Raw genomic sequence first — 18,210 nt, 5'->3', positions numbered from 1 at the left:
TGTCGGTAAGACTTATGCCAGCCAGAACCCACAGTTCCAGGTGAGAAGGATGCAGACTTTATCTCTCCTACCCGAGGGAGAGAGAGAAGAGAATTGAGATCTGCTCCCCCGTGGTCCCTTCCTGCCCCAGGGCCACTCCAGTTCACCTGCAGCCTTCTGGCCTCTGCTCTCAGGGCCTCTGTCCCAAGACTGACATCAGCCTTTTTTTCCCTTGTCAATATTTCCTGTGCCTTTCAGACGTTGGTCTCTTCTCTGCAATTCCACCCTGGCAGATATGATGGTGGTCAGCGTGCTGGTGGGCAGTCATTTGGGGACTCCCAGGAGCCATTCTGATTCTCCTGAGTCTCTCATTCGGGGTTACAAAACTGTCGAGAACCGGAGGAAGCCCATTCACGTGAGGTCAACACAGTATTACATCACTTTCATTTTATTTTTGAATTTTCAGTGGAGAAATTATTTGTAACAAACTGTTCCAGATTTTCGGCCGCCTACTTTCCTCACCACTATTACCTTGTTGGCTCTGGTGCTTGTTTAAAGAACCAGGTTTCTTCTCTGGTCATTTCTAGCAGCTGGGCTTGCCGAATCCTTGATCTGCATTTGAAGCAGAATGCTTCTTCGTGATGTCAAACTGATTTTCCTTGTCATGTCTTAATATTTTGTGTACACTCAGCAACTGTTTCAAGTGAAATGCTCTTGTCCAATTTCGGTTAACTCACATTTGCTGAACTCCTGCTTTCATGCTGAGGTCAGTTTCTTCTTCCTGTAATAAAATTTAGCAATTTGCATTTACTATGGGAAGGTACTGGCCCGAGGTGCTCTCGTTCTTAACAGTTTTAATAACAATTCACCCATTAAAATGTACAGTGGTTTGTACTCTATGCCCAGAATTGTGCATCCCATTCAATCTTAGAACGTTTTCATCCCCCCAGCAGGAAGCTCCTTATGCATAAGCAGACATCCCCGTCTTCCCCATCCTCCCACAGCCCCAGGGAGCCACTTTTCTCTCTCTGTGGGTTTGCCTCTGCTGGAAATTTCATGTAAATCGTGTTACTTCATGTAAGTGGAAGCATCTATTGTGACTGACTTCTTTCACCCTGAGTAACGTTTTCAAAATATGTCCACGTTGTGGCCTGGGTCAGTACTCTATGCTTTGCTATTGCTGAATAATATTCCTCTGTATGGCTGGGCCCCTCTGTTTACCCATTCATCACGTGATAGGCATTTGTGTTGTTTCTGCTTTTTGGCTGTGATGAGTAATGGCACCGTGAATATTCCTGTAGGAGTTTTTATGTGAACATTTGTTTTCAGTTCTCTTACGTGTGTGCCCAGGAAGCAAAATTGCCTGGTCATTCAGAAACCAAATGTTCAACTCTCTAAGGACCTGCCAGGCATTCTTCCAAAGTGGCCAGTCTGTGTTACATCCTCAGCAGCAACGGCTGCGACCTCTGCATCTTCTGTGTCCTCATTAGTGCTTGTTACTCTTTTTTTGATTATAACCTATTGTAGTGAGTGTGAAGCGGTTTCTCCTAGTGGTTTTGACTTGATTTCCCTTACAGCTAATGATATTGAACATCATTCTATGTGCTTATTGGTCATTTGTATATTTTCCTTTATAAATATTTTTCAGATCCTCTATTCATTTTTTAATTGAGTTGCCTTTTTATTGTTGAGTTGTAGGAGGTTCTTTTTTTTTTTTTTTTTTTTGGTAGATACAAATTCCTTATCAGATAAATGATTTGAAAAAATTTCTGCTGTGTGTTGTTTTATCACTTTCTGGATGGTGTCCTTTGAAGCAAAGTTTTAAAATTTGATAAACTCTAATTTATCTCTGTTTTCTTTTTCCTTGTGCTTTTGGGGTAATATTTAATATCTGAGGTATTTTATTTAAACTTTTATATATAAAATAACTTAATTATTAGGACCGTTCTAGGAGACGGGTTCTGTTGCTGTCCCCAGTCTATGGATAGGATACTGGGATGCAGAAAATTTCACTGACTTATCAGTGTCAAAGCTACCCAGTGCTGTGGGAGTTCAGACCCTCATGTTTGTCCCCAGCATCTGTGCTTTTCACCACCATGCTCCACTCCTTCCTGGAATCGTTAATGAAAAGTCTTTACTTTTTTGATTTCTTGTTAGTTTTTGTTTTTCTCATTGGGGCCTCATCTCCTCATTTTCCTTAAAGAGATCAGTGTAGGTTTATTTTAGGTCTCATGTAGGCAGAAGCATTGCTATTAGTTAACTTCTTTATTACTCACTCCCCAGTGATGGCTGTTGCTAATTGACCTAATGAAGTCTTGCTTTAGTCTTTCCTTCTCATGACACTAACAACAGAGTCATGAGTTACAGAATGCTTAAAGAAGAAAGTACTTGATTGATTTTATTTTGCTACCCAATCAAACCAATCAAATAAAAACCCCAGAGTTGACACAGACGGTAAGTCCTCCAAAATAGGGTCACTGTCTTCCTTGTGTTTCATTAGTTTGGTCACAGTGTCTGGATAGTGCCTTGCTGTCCAGCAGTTTTCTTAGGATACAGTGCTCGTGAATCATTGTAAGGACAGAATTTTGACAACAGACTGTGCTGTTCATTTCACGAGGGAAAAGTTAATATAGAAATACTGCTCAGATCTATTTTAAAATTAAGCTTGGAATTTTGAGAAGTGTTCAAGAAACCATACAAAGATCTTTTTCACTAATTTTAGATCTATCTTAGACACATTATGGTTACATAGCAGAGTACCTTATCAAGTAGATTTGACAAGAGGTGTGTATTATTGATTATTTGTTTTAGTTGAAATATTCTACCTGGGATAAAATATTCAGTGCCCATAAATGAACAAATATATTTGTATTTCTATGCAACATGGGAGCAGACTTCATATGTTTCTATATAATATATATGACTGTGTGTTTTAATCTGTCTTTCAGTGTTTTTATAGTTTTTCAGCAATGTTGTAACTTTAGAATTCTTCTAAGAAAATCACGCCAGATTCTAGTGCAGTTTGTACTGTGTATCCTGTCTTATGAATGGGATTGCACTGTCCCCACAGGGAGGAATTTCCTCTTCTATTGAGTTAGTATCAGAGTTAAAGGAACTGTGATTTCTAGGCCTTTGCTCTCCATGTGTTTGCAGTTGGCTGTCAATCGCGATTTTCCCTTTCTTGAGTTTTCATTGTTCAATTAGAATTTTTGAAAATAACTATTAATATGTTGCATCGGTCTCCCTAGAAACTTGATGTGTTTGTGCTTTTCAGTTTTCAATTTATGAAAAATGAAAATACACACTTGTTTTTAAGTAGTCCTTTTTCACTAGATATTTGGTTACCTCTTTATAGTTAAAATATTTTTTTCCCAATGAATGAATCGGTGTGCATGTTTTAAAAGATACCTTACTTTTTATTTTTCTTATTGTAACACTTGTAGTCATTGTAGAGAATTTAGAAAATACGGATAAACACAGTAATAACTTCACAATGGCCTCTAATCTCACCTAGACATACAGTTGTAAGTTTTGAAATTGAGAATTACAAGTCCTCTCACATTGTTCTTCTTTTTCAAGTACGTACTGGTTACTGAGACCCTCGAATTCCCATATGAATTGTAGCAGCAGCTAGTCAGTTTCTGCAGAGGAGCCCGCAGGAATTGTGATCGAGACCACGTAGAATATACGGATCGTTCTGGGGAGCACTGCCTTTCCAAGAGCGCTGTCTTCTGATCCAGCAATGTGCGTGGATTGTCTGTCCTGGTATTTAGGTTTTGTTTAATTTTTTTTTTAACAATGCTTTGAGTTTACAGAGTTATTTTACATTTTTTTTTTTTTTTGCCTTTATACTGAGGACAAGTGTGCCAGGTACCGGGATCAGAAGTGTATTTGAGCCCCGCAACTTGCTGCCACCATGGTCGCTGCGCTCTTGCTTCACCCGCTCTACAATCTTGCACAGAATAGGACCTCAGTAACTCTCTCTCTCGAATGATTATATGCTTGCTGGATGATGCTTGAGAGTCCGTGTGATGATTTATTTTCCCCAGCCTTTCCCCACTTCTTTACTATGCCCTTTCTCTTCCTTTCCTCCAGCCTGGGTTTCAGTTTACATGTGGCATTGATTTTTCTTGTCTGTAGACACTTCCTTTCACTGGTTCACGATAATTTTACATGTGGGCTGTGGAAACTTGCTAGATGTCAAGAAAGAGCCAATCCATTGCATGCTAGTATTTTTAGAGTGCATTATTGTTTTATCGATTGAAATTAAATCAGGGTGACCCCCTGAGCCCTCCCGTGAGCTGTTTTTGCCTTCCTACAGGTGATAATGCTCTGGTTGCTGAATGTGCCCTTTCCCCAGACTTGGTTTTGGAGTTAAGTCACCATCAGTGGAGCCCTCTCTTTAAAAGATGAAGAAAACATTTGCTCCTTCTCCCTGGTTGGGGACTTGGATGAGATGAGGTAACAGATAAAGAATGGAGCCCCACCTCATTCTAACACCCGCTCGTTCCGTTCCTTTCTCCACGGAAAAAGAGTACAATTCAACATTATAAAGATTGATTGTGAGCAAATGAAATAGACAGGACAACCGATCATTTATTAAATATACTTTCATGCCAGAAACAAATGTATTATACACACAAAAAGCACACAAAGCACGGTAGTACCGTGATTACAAACGTGGGTACGAGTTCGAGTCCTGCTCTGGAGTGACCAGTCCTGTGAGATGGAGAACTGGTAGGTCGGCTTAGCCTCTCCCGGGCTTGTTTTCTGTCCTGCAGAGATGGGGCTCGCTAAGCGTCCCTCCCCCGTAGAGGTGCTGTAGTGTGCAAATGATGCGCGTGGGCAGCCCGAGCACTGCTGCTCGTTCCTCGTAAGTGCAGGAGAGCATAGCTTTTGTGGTGAAGGCTTTATAACAGCCCCGTGTAGACTCTAGTGCTCCGAAGGGATGCCTTGTGGTTTGGAGATGGGATTCTCATTTCTGTAAATACCCAAGGATTTAGTAATTGGGCCCTGCTGATTTGAATCTATTCTTTAGAAAGTACATATTGTGGATATATTTTTCAAGCATGCATGCTTTTTTCTTTTATTATTTATAGTTCTACCCTCTCTCTTGGTGGGACTTTTCATGGAATCCAGGAAACAGCCCTAAGCCACCTGCCTCTTCACACGTCTCCGTGGCGGTTTTCTTCCCTGACTAGAAGAGGGTTCTGCATAGGGAATTTTCTTTGTTCCCCTTTTCTTGGAGTCTCTCTGTCTGTCTGCCCACCTCTCACCTGTCCAACTGTCCATTTCTCTACCCACTCATTCTTCTGACTTGTTCCAAAAAGCATTTCAGGCAGCTTACAGAAGAACAGATACCAAATAAACAGGTGAGAAAATAGGGCCAAGTTCAGACAGTGAGGCTAGGAGGCGAGCCTGTGTGAGGGTGGCAGGCATGAGAGACACGCGTCTGCCCTGTGACTTATAAGATCGACAGCAAGAGTGTGCCTGAGGCTCCCAGCAGACACAGGGAAACAGGGTTTGTGGGAGATGCTCACTGGCTGTGAAATAAATAAGTGGCTGAGGAGAAGCCCAGCCTTTCCAGCTACTAAGGCTTAGGAGAATATTTTGAGTGTCTTCAACATCAGAGTATTTCATCTTTTCTTTTGTCAGAGTTCTACATATAGTTGGTTACATTCTGTACCTGGAAATTTCTACAAAATTTCTTCCCACGTGAGTCCCATGACTCGGGAATGGGGTGGTTCTGCTCATTGACTGTGGTTGGTCAGAAACCAAAAATGACATCTTCAAAGGAGCCTGGGATTTGTCAGTTATGTTTTGTCAGTACTGTAGAGTTCAAAAAATGCTTTCACAGTATCACTCCATCTGAGGCGGCAGCGTGCTCTCTTACCAGCATCAGGAGCTCAGGGCCACGGGATGGTGGGGGCTGACTGCATTGCCGTCAAGACAGCTGAGCTAGTCACTGCAGGTGTAGTTCTTTTACGTAAGGCCTTTCATGTTCTTTACTTGAATATTTCAACAGGGAGTTAATTAACTGAGTCAATTAGCATTTAATAAATATGATTCTTTGTTAAAAAGACAGTTATAGACAGAATATAAGCTCTGAAGCCTTTAAAAACGGTTTCATTACTGAAATTTCAGTAGGGGAGATACACAGTTTATCTTATTTATGCCTCTCTTTTAAAGTAACAAGGAAACAAGACAGAAAGTGCAGAGGATGGTTTCTGTTCTTCCTTTCTGCTTGCAGGTGTCCTCACCTCCAGTAGCATCCATCCAGACACCAGCACTGACACTGGCCGTGCTCAGAACTGCCTCAGCCCTGAAGACACAACTGACAAATAGAAGGGGGCCACGCCCTGTTACAGCAGGTGCTCTCACTTTCTGGATCCTTATGTAACTGAGCGGTGTAAATCAGGATTGCCCGTTTTACATTGTGTGGTGCTGCTGCGGTGTCTCCTAGTTAATTGTTTCTGTAAGTATTCTTGTATTATTCCCCACTGCGTGGTACTACACGTCTAAAAATGCTATTTTCAGATGAAAAATAATGTGCATTTAATATAATATGTCTGAAAAAAGGGGCAAAAGATTCTATCCTGGTCCCGCTACTCAGAGATAATAATTAACAATTTAACATTTATTTTCTGTTCTTTTCGTCAGTGTTTATCATCTCTGTCATAAAAACCAGTGAGCACTCCGTCCCTGTTTACTGTTCGGAGACCTCCATTTTCCATTTGGCTTATTACATCTTTTTCTACAATATTCTATCTCCCTTGGCATGATTTTTAAAGACCAGTGTAGCATTCTGTCTTATGGAGGCATCGTCCATTTTTCTTCGGACTTAAATAAATTTTAAATTCCAAGTATACTTAACCTAAATACTGAAAAGAGAACTGTGGTGGTACAGGAAGGCCCCTAACTCCCTTCTCATTATTTCCTGAGAGTAAAAGCTGTTGAAAATTTTGTATATATATATCATGACCTTTATGCCTATGAGATAGATATATATACACATATGAGAAATCAATGTATAGGTGTGTGTATATATGCTTTATTTAAAAATGATTCCATACTATATGTTTTTCTGCAGCTCGCTTTATTCACTTAGGGGTATATCATGGACGTCCTCCCACTCCAGACTCACCCGGCCCTTTCAGATAAATTGGAGGGGTCTCCTGATGTGCGGGTGTCGTCTCGTCCACGGACACATTTGGTGGGAGAGTGCGGTGGACAAGGCCCTGGACCATGGCGAAACGCCGGCTCCCTCAGCGCCCGCAGCTCGCCTTGATTTACCGCATCATTGTCTTGATGGTGGACAGTTAAGTTTTCTCCATTTTCCACTGTCAGAAAGAATGTTTGAGTTGCATCCTTCTTGTACAGACATTCCTGTGATCTTGTATGTGTATTCCTTTAGTTAAGGCTTCTGGAAATTTAGTCCCTGGATGTGACATTTACATTCATCACAGACTCCTTTCAAGTGACTAGAAATTCCTTCTCTATTGGGGAATGAAAAAATGCACAATTATTTATGTAACCAATTCTCTATCGCTGGATATGATTTCACTTCAGTTTTTCTTCCCACCTTTGTATACAGTGCTGTGTAAATGCCCTGATGGGTACATCTTTTTGGACTGATTTTTTTTTCCTAAAGGAAACGATTCCTAGAAGTGGAGTTGAGTCAGTGTGTATGTACGTTTTCAGAGCTTACAAATCCATTGATATGTCATCCTCTGAAAAAGTCGCTCATGATTTGTTCTCCCACAGATGGACACTAGCTAGAATATCTTAAAAATATTTGCCAATATGATAAGCAAAAGTGCTTTTTCATTGTTTTTGTTTGCATTTGATGACCAGTGAAGTTTTGAGCATTTTTCACTCATTAGCCATTTGACTTTTTTAAAATGAATGATTCCTTTTGTCCTTTGCCCACATTTAAGTGAGGGAGCTTCTTGTTGCTTTGTGACAGCTTTTTGTATGTTATGAAAATTAACTTCGTGAATTCATCAACATGTATCACAGAGCTTTTTCTTGTCATTTCTTTCCTTTCATTTTGTTCAGGAAGTTTTCTGATTTTTGTTGTGGCTCAAACTATTCTTAGGATAGTAAATGTCTTCCTTATGGGTTTTATCTTTGACATTATTCTTAGAAATACTCTCTTATAATGGAATAAATCTCTTCTGTAGGTTTTTTTAAACTCTAAGATGGAGATTATAATAGTACATGTTATAGTGAGGAGAAGTTGAGTTAATAAGAGCAAAGTGTTCTATTTGCTGTTACTAGTACTTTTTAATATTTACATCACTATCTGCAATTTATCTTGTGGTCATTATGACAGGAATGGAATTTATTCTTTCCAGGTGATTCTCTGTCCCAGGACAATTATCGAATTCATAATTTTCTCTTTGATTTGAAATCCCACCTGTACAAAATACTTACATACACTAGAGTCTCTTTTTGAGCTCATGGTTCCCTTCTGTCAATCTCCTTTCCTTACTCCAGCACCATATCTTACATATTGTAAAAATTTATTTAATAATTGGCAGTCTGATTTTTTTGATTCTTTTCTTCCATCCCAAATTTTCTTGTCAAGTATTATGACTATATTATTCCTGAAGAATTCCAAAATATTTTGTTCAAGTTAAAAAAAATCAGATTGGAATTTTCATGGGATTATTTATTAAGTTTTGAATTATTCTTAGGAGAACTTACATCTTTACAAAACTGCTTTTCTCCATGCAATATGTTTATGTCTCTACATTCATACATCTTACTTTAACCCTCAGTACAGTCCTGAAGTTTCTCCATTTAGAATATGGGCATTATTTTTGAATTTATTCCAGATTATTGTTTATGTTTTTGTTAATTTTGTAAGTGAGAATTTTTTGCTATTATATTTTTAAATGCTTAAAACTGACATTTAGAAAGGAAGATTCGGTTTTTCAATACTTACTTTGTAAATTGTCATTTAAAATTGTAAGTATTAAGTAGTTGTTCCAGAATCCTTTCTTTTCTGTTTTTAAAAATTTGTTTCCAAGATTCTCAAAATGTTCATACCTAAGTAGAATAGGTGGGGACACAGATGGAGAGAGGTAGTGTGGCTCACGTACAAACTTTGAGCACTTTCATGGCTGCCTTTAGGCTGGAGAAGCTGCAGAAGAGCCCAGGTTAGACTAAGGGTGGCTTTGTCTGCACTTGAAAGCCAGCTTTCCTGCCTGTATGGTGAAGCTTGGTGGGCGTGGCAGGTAGATGATCAAGGTCTGATCAAGGTCATTGGCTGCACAGAGCACTGTGTCTGTGAGAACTGGAGACCATTACCATGGGAAATTCTTGGCGCCAGGAACACTGCAGGGGAGCTGGGGAGCCTGTGTGTTAAGGATTTTCCTGCCCTGGGAGTGGGAAGATGAGACTCTGCATTCAGATCTGAGTTTGAATTCATCCTCTCTTGTTTACTGGTCCTCTGACTTTTGTCAAGTTATCTACCCGCTTTGAACTCCTGTTTTCTTGTCTCTCAAAACAGGAGAATTACAGCCTGCTGCTAGAGTGTTTGCTCAGGGTAAATGATTTGTGTCTATAAGATGCCACGTACAATCACAATCTCAGTGAGAAATGGGCTGTCGCCTCTTCTTCTGCAACTCAGTGCTCGATAAGACATCGGGGGAAAGCCAGTCCCTAATTTGTATGTGATGCAATGAGGAAAAAAATTAACGTCTTGCCTTTCCCTAGCAGTATTCTTACTTCTTTGCTTCATTTACCTCTTTCCTCCTTTACTCTCCCCTTTCACCTCCTCCACCAAAAGAGACTGAGTCTGTCTCAGAACACTACATTCAAATTACTTTAAAAGTTGGCTCATCCCCATGAAATTACAGTGAAATTAAAAATAATCTGTACACGTCCCAGACATGATTATATTTGATTTACACACACACACACACACACACACACACACACACAATCAGGCTACCTCCCATTTGCTGAGGGAGAAGGACCACTTTTTCTGAGTTTTCATTCACTGAGCGTGAGAGCAAAGGCTCTTAAGCAGAAATTCGCCTGGCTTCTTGCATGGTTTTTTAAATTGGATTTCTGCTTTGTGTCCACAGAAATAGTCTCCTATTAGAAGTGGGGAAGTGGAGACATAGATATTCTGCTGAGATATTGGTGTCATCATATTTGAGTTGGAAAGGACTTATGACAGCATAGATTCGTACCTTTTTATGGGTGAGAATCCATGATAGTGTAACTTGGACAAGAACCCGGGTCTTCTGTCTTCATGTCCATGCGGATGAAGAGGCAACTGGGTGGGGGATGGCAGGGATCCTTGCTTGAGTTCCGGGGTCTTGCTAGTTTCCATTGTTCAGCTGCCTTTACTTTATGTCCATGTGGCCTCTCATGGGAAGGTCACTCTATCCTGATAGATTGAGTTTCTAATCAGCAAAACGGTCTGGACACACTCATGTTTCCCAGAGATTTTCTGCTGACCTGCTGACACTTTATATACATGAGACCTAAGAAACTGCTGGATATAAAATCCTTATTGTTATCATTTGCCCTCGAGTTCCACAGGAATGGGGTGCTGTCTCAGGCTGTCTAAGGCCAGCTCTGAACAAAGATAGGGTGATAGGCTGTGCAGCTGGACACTCCCCAGTCGAATGGGATTTCCACCTTAGTTTTTAGAATCAGGCAGATTAGTTCAAATCTTAACTTTACCAGTTATTAGCTTTGTGACCTTGAGGAAGAAACTTTACGTTTTTGGGGACAAATTTTATTTATCTGTAAATAAGTTCAGTATTTATTTTAGGGATTTTGTTTTAGAATTGAATGAGCTAATTCCCTCATTTATTCCTAAAATACTGATCACATGGTTCTATGCTGGTGACTTAGTGGTTGATTACTAAGGGACTCAGTAATGAGAATGTGGGTGAGGCTCCCTGGATAATAGAACTTATATTCCATGATATGCTTGTAAAAGACTGGCTTGCAGTGGATTTTTAGTAAATGTCCATTCCTTTCCTAATCCCCATTGGTTGTGTATATATCTTTATACTAATATATGAACAATTTTTTATTGCAATTTAAGTCTTTTTGTAGTATTTAAAATATGTAGCTATAACAAAAATACGTGAAATAAAATGATTTGACTTTTATTTTCCTTTCAATAAGCAAAACAAAATAAAATAGAAAAGAAAAGAAAAAGTTTTGAAGGAGTATAAATAATTTTATTTCCGTGGAATCGACTCCTTATGTTAGGTTTTTCGGTTGTGTTCTTAAACAGCATATAAAATTGACAGGTTTTGACTTCAGTGTTGATAGCTGGGTGAGTATAGTTTCTTTTTGTGGTTGTCTTTGATGAATTATTTGCACTAGATCATAAATAATGTGCATGTTACATATTGGAAACGAGGAAAGAGTGGAGACATACTACCTCCAATGCAGTCATTTTGTTACCGAATCCAAACTCATTCTGCTCACCAAATGACAGGCCAATAAACTGGGTGATGAGGTGTTGGAGCAAGGAATAGTGACTTTATTTGCAAAGCTGGCAGACCCAGAAGTTGGCAGACTGATGTCCTGGAGAACCATCTTCCCCAAGTCAGAATTGAGTCTACTTTTATACTAAAAAGGGGCGGGGCTGCAGTTGGTTTTTGGAAACTTCTTGTTGTATGAATTGCTTGTCCTTTGAATCCGCTGTTCTTGCAGCTGTCCATGTGGATCAAATCATGTTGCCCCTGTAAAACCTCCAAAAATAAAACAAAGTTATTCTCTAGTTTGAAACTTGCCATCTCTACATAAGTGCAGATTAGTTAGCATCCTTCAAGATCACGGCCAGGAGAAGAGGCTGTCCTGGATATTTCAGTCTAAAGGCAACTTTCTTTTACAAATGGTGCAGAGATAGCATGTCTGAGCCTAGAAAACAGGACACAGGGTTAAAGCCAAAGGAACAGACCTAACATGGGGTCAAAATTGTTCTTTTCTATTACAATTCCCTTTTCCGCTTCATAGATAATTTTAGTAAGAAACATGAGCAATTTTGTATTTTTGCTTCTTAATAACCGATAAGTGGGCCAACTATATTTTTGTGAGCAGGGATGCAGTGCGGTCATAGGGGTCACAGCAAACTCTTGTTGGGGGTGGCCGACCCTGAAACATGTCTGATGCCCTGTGAGTGTTGGTGAGGGTCCCCCTATCCAGCGGCTCTCTTCAGGAACCAGCATATGGGCATTGATATCTGGAGACCTCATTTTCGGCTGCAGGAAATTTTTTAGATACTGCGATTGAAAAATCACTCCAGCTGGGGATAATTAGGGAAAAAAGGCAAAGGAAAAGGGTTTGGAGTAGAGTAGAAGAGAAGGACATCAGATCACGGAGCCTGAGTGCTTGGCAGCGTGGCTTCGGGGGAGAGTTGAGCAGAGGTGGGGAGGGGCCTGGTCCCGGAACCAGCTCCAGCACCTGTCCCCGTGCCCAAGCCACATAGATTTTAATTGGGCCACCTCTCTGGGCTGGATGTCACCCTGGGCAGAACCTTGAGAATCAAAAGTAAGGGGTGGGCAGCACACACCTAGGGGGTCACTGTGGATTTCGGTCAAGACCACAGTGCCTTTTCTGGTCATGTGTCTTCACTTGTCCTTTATCTCAGGATCTGAGGAGGAGGAGAAAGGAACTCAGGTAGAGATCCAGGAAGATATCCGACTGTGTTAAGAGAGGACAGACACAGTGACACGGGGAGCGAGGACACTTGCAGCAGAGTAAAATTACTTCACAACTATTGCTTCAGAGTTGAAGGTGTGAGATAGCCTAAGCCTGTCTCAGAGTGCAGGGGACAAGTGGAAAGGAATGGCAAAATTTCCTCTGAAAATTGAAATTTTGTTAAATAGCCTGCTACTGTTGCTTGTATCACTTGAATGAATGCAGGCATATTTCTGTGGGCATTTATAGGTTCACTCAACCCCACCAGCCCCTCTTGCCCCCATCGGGGATGGGATTTCTCAAGCACAGTGCCCCTCCTGCTTGGGTGGGCCACGCTGCGTGTCCTCGCCTGGGGCCGGGCTGCTGCAGGGCACTGAGTCCCCGAGGCGCGGCCTGGGAGACACGACAGGAATATCTCTGCTCTCGACTGAGGGCCTCCTTTTCCCCTGCAGTGTAAGAATGCCGGTGACTGAGTTAGAAGCATGCTCCCAAGCTGTCCGTGTCCTTGCCATTCAGAAGCGGACCCTGGAAGCTTCCAAATATCTCCAGAATGCGTTCTACATTCACCTTCGGCAGGTGAGGGTATGTCTTTACACAAGTGGAGGAATTACTGCCGTTTTCCTGGACCTTACTCACCACTAGTCCATCTGATTTTTCTGTGCTAGGATTCAGTATGGCCTGCTAAAATATCTGGAGTCAGATCTTGAAACACTGATGAAGAGGATCATTTATTTTATTTCTATATATGATAGCCTTTTACTTTCAAAATTCAGAATTTTTGGTTCTTTCAGGAATTTTTGGGGGATTGGCGAAACAACATTGCTCTTACAATCTTTGAGACCTGTTGCTTTGTGCCTCTCACCTGTCTTCTGTCACTTGTGAGGCGATTCCATTTGTGACCCTGTCCGTGTTGTTCATGTTATAAAACATATAGTCTGTTAAAGTACAGTCCCTTTTACTCCAAAGACATTCCACAAATACTACTAAAACCTGGGTGTGGTTTTAAGAAGACAGAATCATTAGAACATGTACTTGCAGGTTGCTAGTGCAAAATCCCCAAATCAATAGTCCAGCTCAACATCTAAAATCTTTCTAATCTACCTTGGATTTGTATGGATAAGTGAAGCAGTTTGCTAAGAACTCAAGACCAGGGTTAGAATACAGGCTGGTGTAGCTCAGCAGGTCCTCCTGAGCCAGCGCTGTGCCAGAGGGCGGGGCTGAGGGGGAGAGGGCTGGGCCTTGGGGAAAGGGGTGGGCCAAAAAGGAGGGGGGTCCTGCCGTTCCTGAGCTCAAAGTTTCATGGCAAACACCTTCAACAGGTGAAAAACTTGGAGTTTTTTCTAAGAACAGTAGGGTTGAAAAGAGTCATAAAAGCACGGGAGTGACAATATCCCTTTTGTGTCTAGTATGGGAGAGCAGCTGTGGGGCCACCTGGGAGACTCGTGAGTCCAGGTGTGCAGTGTTGGTGGCTTCCACCTGAGCGGTGGTACAGTCAGTGGGACAGTCACTGGGAAAAAACGAACAGACTTTAGGCATGTTTAGATGGTAAAAAGGAAAGGATGAATGATGTCTGTGAAGGTAGGATGGAGTTAGGCCCAGGTTTCTGGGTGGATTAATGAGGTAAGTGATGGTCCTGCTGTGCTCTGAGGAGGGAAAGCTGCAGAGGGAGCTCTGGGGGAAAACTGATGAGTTCAGCTGTGTGTAAAGTGAAAGGCTGTTCGATGTGTGGTCTGGGAGCTCAGGTGAGAGCCAGTAGCGAGTAGCGGGAGGGGAGAGAGACTGTCAAATCATTTTGTGAGCATACAAATAATTATGATTAATGATACACTTACGCCTCTACATTCTGGATTTAAAACCCATTATCATTTTGCTATACTGACTGCAGAGGTTCCTAATTATTTTTAACAGAAATAAAATAAATAGAAACAAAATAGTGGAGTTAATGAATATCATAGAGTTGATGTGTGTCCTTGTATGTATTTTGATAGCTCATCTGTTTATAACCATAATCTATAAAAATTTAACTAGTTTAACATAAGAGTTAAACAGAGGGACGTGACTCACAGTGTTGGGGCTTGAAGCTGATCTTCTCAGGGAAATTATGTCGCCTCTCTGTGCCTTAGTTCCATCTTCTGTGACTCCCCCCGGGCCCCTCATCACAGCTGATTTCTTAGACTAGATTTTGCGAAGGAGGCTGCTGAAGGGAGTAAGAAGTGGCAACTGCTAGGGACACTGAAGGGAGACACAAAAAGTGATTAAAGCCGATAAACTCAGTACAAACAAATACTCTCAAAAGAGAAAGAATCCCGCAGTGTTTTGAGCCACTTAGCGTATGGGAAACAAAACCACGTGGACCCAAAGCTCTTGAGCATGTGAATATTGTGGGTGGGAGGGTGTCATCAGAAAAGGGTTGAGAAAAGGCCTTTTGGTTTCCCTTGACGTTTCCAGTAAGGATGGGTAGCAGAAGAGAAAACCCCCTGCTTCACAGTGGAAGCTGCTGTTTTGTGAAAAACTGACCAAAGTTTAGAGACCAGTCATCAGCGGTGCTGGCAAATGAAGAGACTTCGGGATTGGGTGGGGCACTTGCTGTGACTTCCAGGTGACCTGCTGGCTGGGGGCTATATGGCGGGCAGTAGGTTTGCAGGGTGACCCGGGCATAAACCCTGGCTCTGAGGCTGCTGCTCTGACTAGCAAACCTGGGCACCCGCAGTCCTAATGGGGCAGCTCGGGATGTGGCCTGGGACACCTGCCATGCTGAGGGCGAATAGAGGGCTTCCCTGAGGGGGTGTCCCTGCGGAGAGTGGAAACATCCTCCTGCAGGGGAGGAAGATCCTCTGAGCAGGGTGCTGGATGCACAGGCAAGACCACCCTGAGCACGGAGGGTTTGGGGAGCTGGAAGTCACACAGTGTCCCGAGCAGCCTTGTTTCTGAGAAACTAGAGGGAGAAGAGGCTGAAAAGGCAGGCTAGTGTCAGACACTTTGGTGGGTTATGAGTGACAGTAAAGGACTGGTCCGGCAGGCACAAGAACCCTGTGGGCGTCCCAGCGGGGGCGTCACACCCGAGGGTGTAGCTGGGTTACAGACTTTGCCACTTATTAGCTGTGTGACTTTGAGCAAGATCACCCCACCTCTCTCTATATATCTTCATCTGTAAAATGACACAGTGACAATCTCGTGTCATCAGAAGGCTTAGTTTATCTCTGATCCTCTGTGTCGAGTCTTGTCAGTGCTTCCCTGCAAGGTTCTGCATTGGCTGCTCTTACCCTCAGATGGGAGGGCGCAGAGGGACATTGTAGCACCTGACGGCAGGAAGGGGTTGCTTTAAAAACAGACATGTAGCCGCCTGCAGCTGCAGGCCTGCAGGCAGTTTGATTGATGGTCCTGGAGAGGACTTTGGAGGCCTTAGCATCGTTTTAAGACTTGTTTTCCCTTGGGGGCAGCATTTGCCTTTGCAGATTAATGTTGAAGATTTGGGCTTCTTGCAAAGCTGTCTTCAGAGATGGTTATATACGTAACATATCGTATAAAATAAAACGCTTTTATTTAATGTGTGGGACTTTGCAGCTGTTGGGAATAGCTCTGTTGGCCTGGTCTCCACGGAGGACACTAGGCTTCAGCAGAGCGTGCGGGAGGGCAGGCAGCTCTCCATGCTGCTGCGGGGTTTTCTCCCCAGCACGGCACTCTGCTGAGTTGACTCTTCTCTGAGTTTGGTTGCCAGATGAGCAGACAGCAAATTAATGAGTTCTGGTGGGATTGTGTAATGACAGGAAGTAAGAGGGTCCCGTAGTTTTTCTGGACTAGAACATGCTTTTGGTTCCTGATCCAGTGTGTTCCATTACAGAATTGATGAGTTGTGTCTATCCTGGGACTTGTCGACTGAAAGAAATGTGTAGCCTGAAAGTTTAGAGTTATGCTTTATTTGGCGGGAGGACTCAAGCCAGGATGACAGCCTCTGAGATCGCTCTGAGGGACTGCTCCCAAGAGGTTGGGCAGGAGCTAGGATATATAGGAAGTTTACAACAAAGACCAGGTAGTTGGAACAATAAAACATTGTTTGTTATCTAAAGAAAGCCAGGTATGTCAAGTTAAAGAGTTTAGTGATTTTCTATGTATAATTTGGGCTCACTGGATTCATTCTTTAGACAAGTACCTAGCTATCTAGGGCAAGTATCCTGTCTTTTCTTATTCTCATTCTGTTCAGAGAGCACTGTTGTTAGTGGCTGTAGAGGCTGGTCTTCAGGCCTGTACTCGCTGGGGGATGGTGGCAGCCGCTGATGACTTGGTTTCAGCATTATTTGTTTATTGACATGGTTGCAGTATTTTCATTCACATTGTAGTATTTTCATTCACAGACTGATTGTGGATAATCTGGAAACTTGGAAAGGAACCGAGATAGAATTACTGCAGGTACCTTCTACTTTAATATTCCGTGTGCAAACATAAACACGGATGAAGCATACATTTGAATTTGGTGATGTAGGGAAGGGTTTCTGCACATTACAGGAGAAGGCAAGGCAGAATTCCTGTACTTTGTTGGCAGGGATTTGGGTCCACCTGTCTTTTCTGTAGCGGTTTCTGGGAGCAGTTTATGGTAACTAACAAACATTGACAAACGGTGGCACACATTGCATTTAAGAGCTGGCCTGTGCAAACTTGTGTATTGGACAGGTGGATTGGAGAGAGATGTAGCCCTGGCCTGGGCTCAGATACAAGTTTAAATCGCCATTTCCTCACCAAAGAGCCTTGGACTAGAGTGTAACCTCCCTTAACCTGTTGGTGAATCTGTGAAATGTGCATTATAATATTCGTTTCTTCCTGGGTTTGTTGTAAGTTGTAAACAGTATTATAACACTCATGAAACATTTAACAAACAGGCACTTAGCAGTGTTCACTGTGTCTGTCCGCCCCGCTTAGCGTGTGTCACAGCCGTAAAGGTAGCATGTGCCTGTTGAGGATGCACTGGAAGCCCCTTGAATAGGTTGTGAATTTGGTGATTTCCTTTAATCCTTGAAACTCTATATGCCATGGGCAGTTATTTTCATGGACAGATGAGGAATCTCAGGGTAAAGAGACTGTGTAATTTGCCCAAAGTCAGACCATAATTTTGGGTGCTGGGGCCTCGGTTCAGCATGGGCCCCTGGGCCTTCTGCCCTCTCCGTTCAGCCCCAGAGCCAGACGTGGGGTCGCCTGTCTCCCAGCCCAGAATATCCAGTAGGCAGCAACACAAACTTGGACCTGTGCTGCTTAAGCAAAACTCCGGAGGGGAGGCAGGTACTAAGGGGATAAATGTAAAAACAGACGACTGCAAATTGTGATAAGCTCTGAGAAGGAAAGGAACACGCCTCGCCACGCAGAGCTGGGAGCTTTCCCTTCGGGGCTGCTCTGGGGGCGTTCATCTCAGCTAAACAAACTCCGGTCCTGCACCAACGCAGGAAGGCTGGGCGCGTGTGACCAGGTTGACTTGGCCTCGTTGATCATACTCATTCCCCATTCAGCGGCAGCTCTTACGGGCACTTACCTAGTAAACAGATTTTGGCCATAATCATAACG

General features: G+C 42.5%; 1 protein-coding gene across 40 annotated transcripts in view; it reads left to right on the top strand.

The window, feature by feature from the left end:
- LOC141575166 (uncharacterized) overlaps positions 1-18,210 on the top strand; it is a 135,599-nt gene that overhangs the window by 48,338 nt on the left and 69,051 nt on the right. For 29 of the 40 annotated variants that reach the window (XM_074353854.1, XM_074353841.1, XM_074353852.1 and 26 more), the window contains 4 exons: positions 3,559-3,723; positions 4,301-4,440; positions 6,230-6,454; positions 7,070-11,120. The gene's annotated coding sequence lies outside the window, so the exon portion shown is untranslated. Of the gene's footprint in view, positions 1-3,558; positions 3,745-4,300; positions 4,441-6,229; positions 6,455-7,069; positions 13,237-18,210 lie in introns of those variants that run through there. The other 11 variants (XM_074353827.1, XM_074353822.1, XM_074353832.1 and 8 more) reach the window with 9 other exon arrangements.

The sequence above is a fragment of the Camelus bactrianus genome, chromosome 26 (genome assembly GCF_048773025.1).
Source record: "Camelus bactrianus isolate YW-2024 breed Bactrian camel chromosome 26, ASM4877302v1, whole genome shotgun sequence".
Lineage (NCBI taxonomy): Eukaryota > Metazoa > Chordata > Mammalia > Artiodactyla > Camelidae > Camelus > Camelus bactrianus.
Note: the sequence above shows the minus strand (reverse complement) of the source record. Positions and strands in the feature narration are given on the sequence as shown.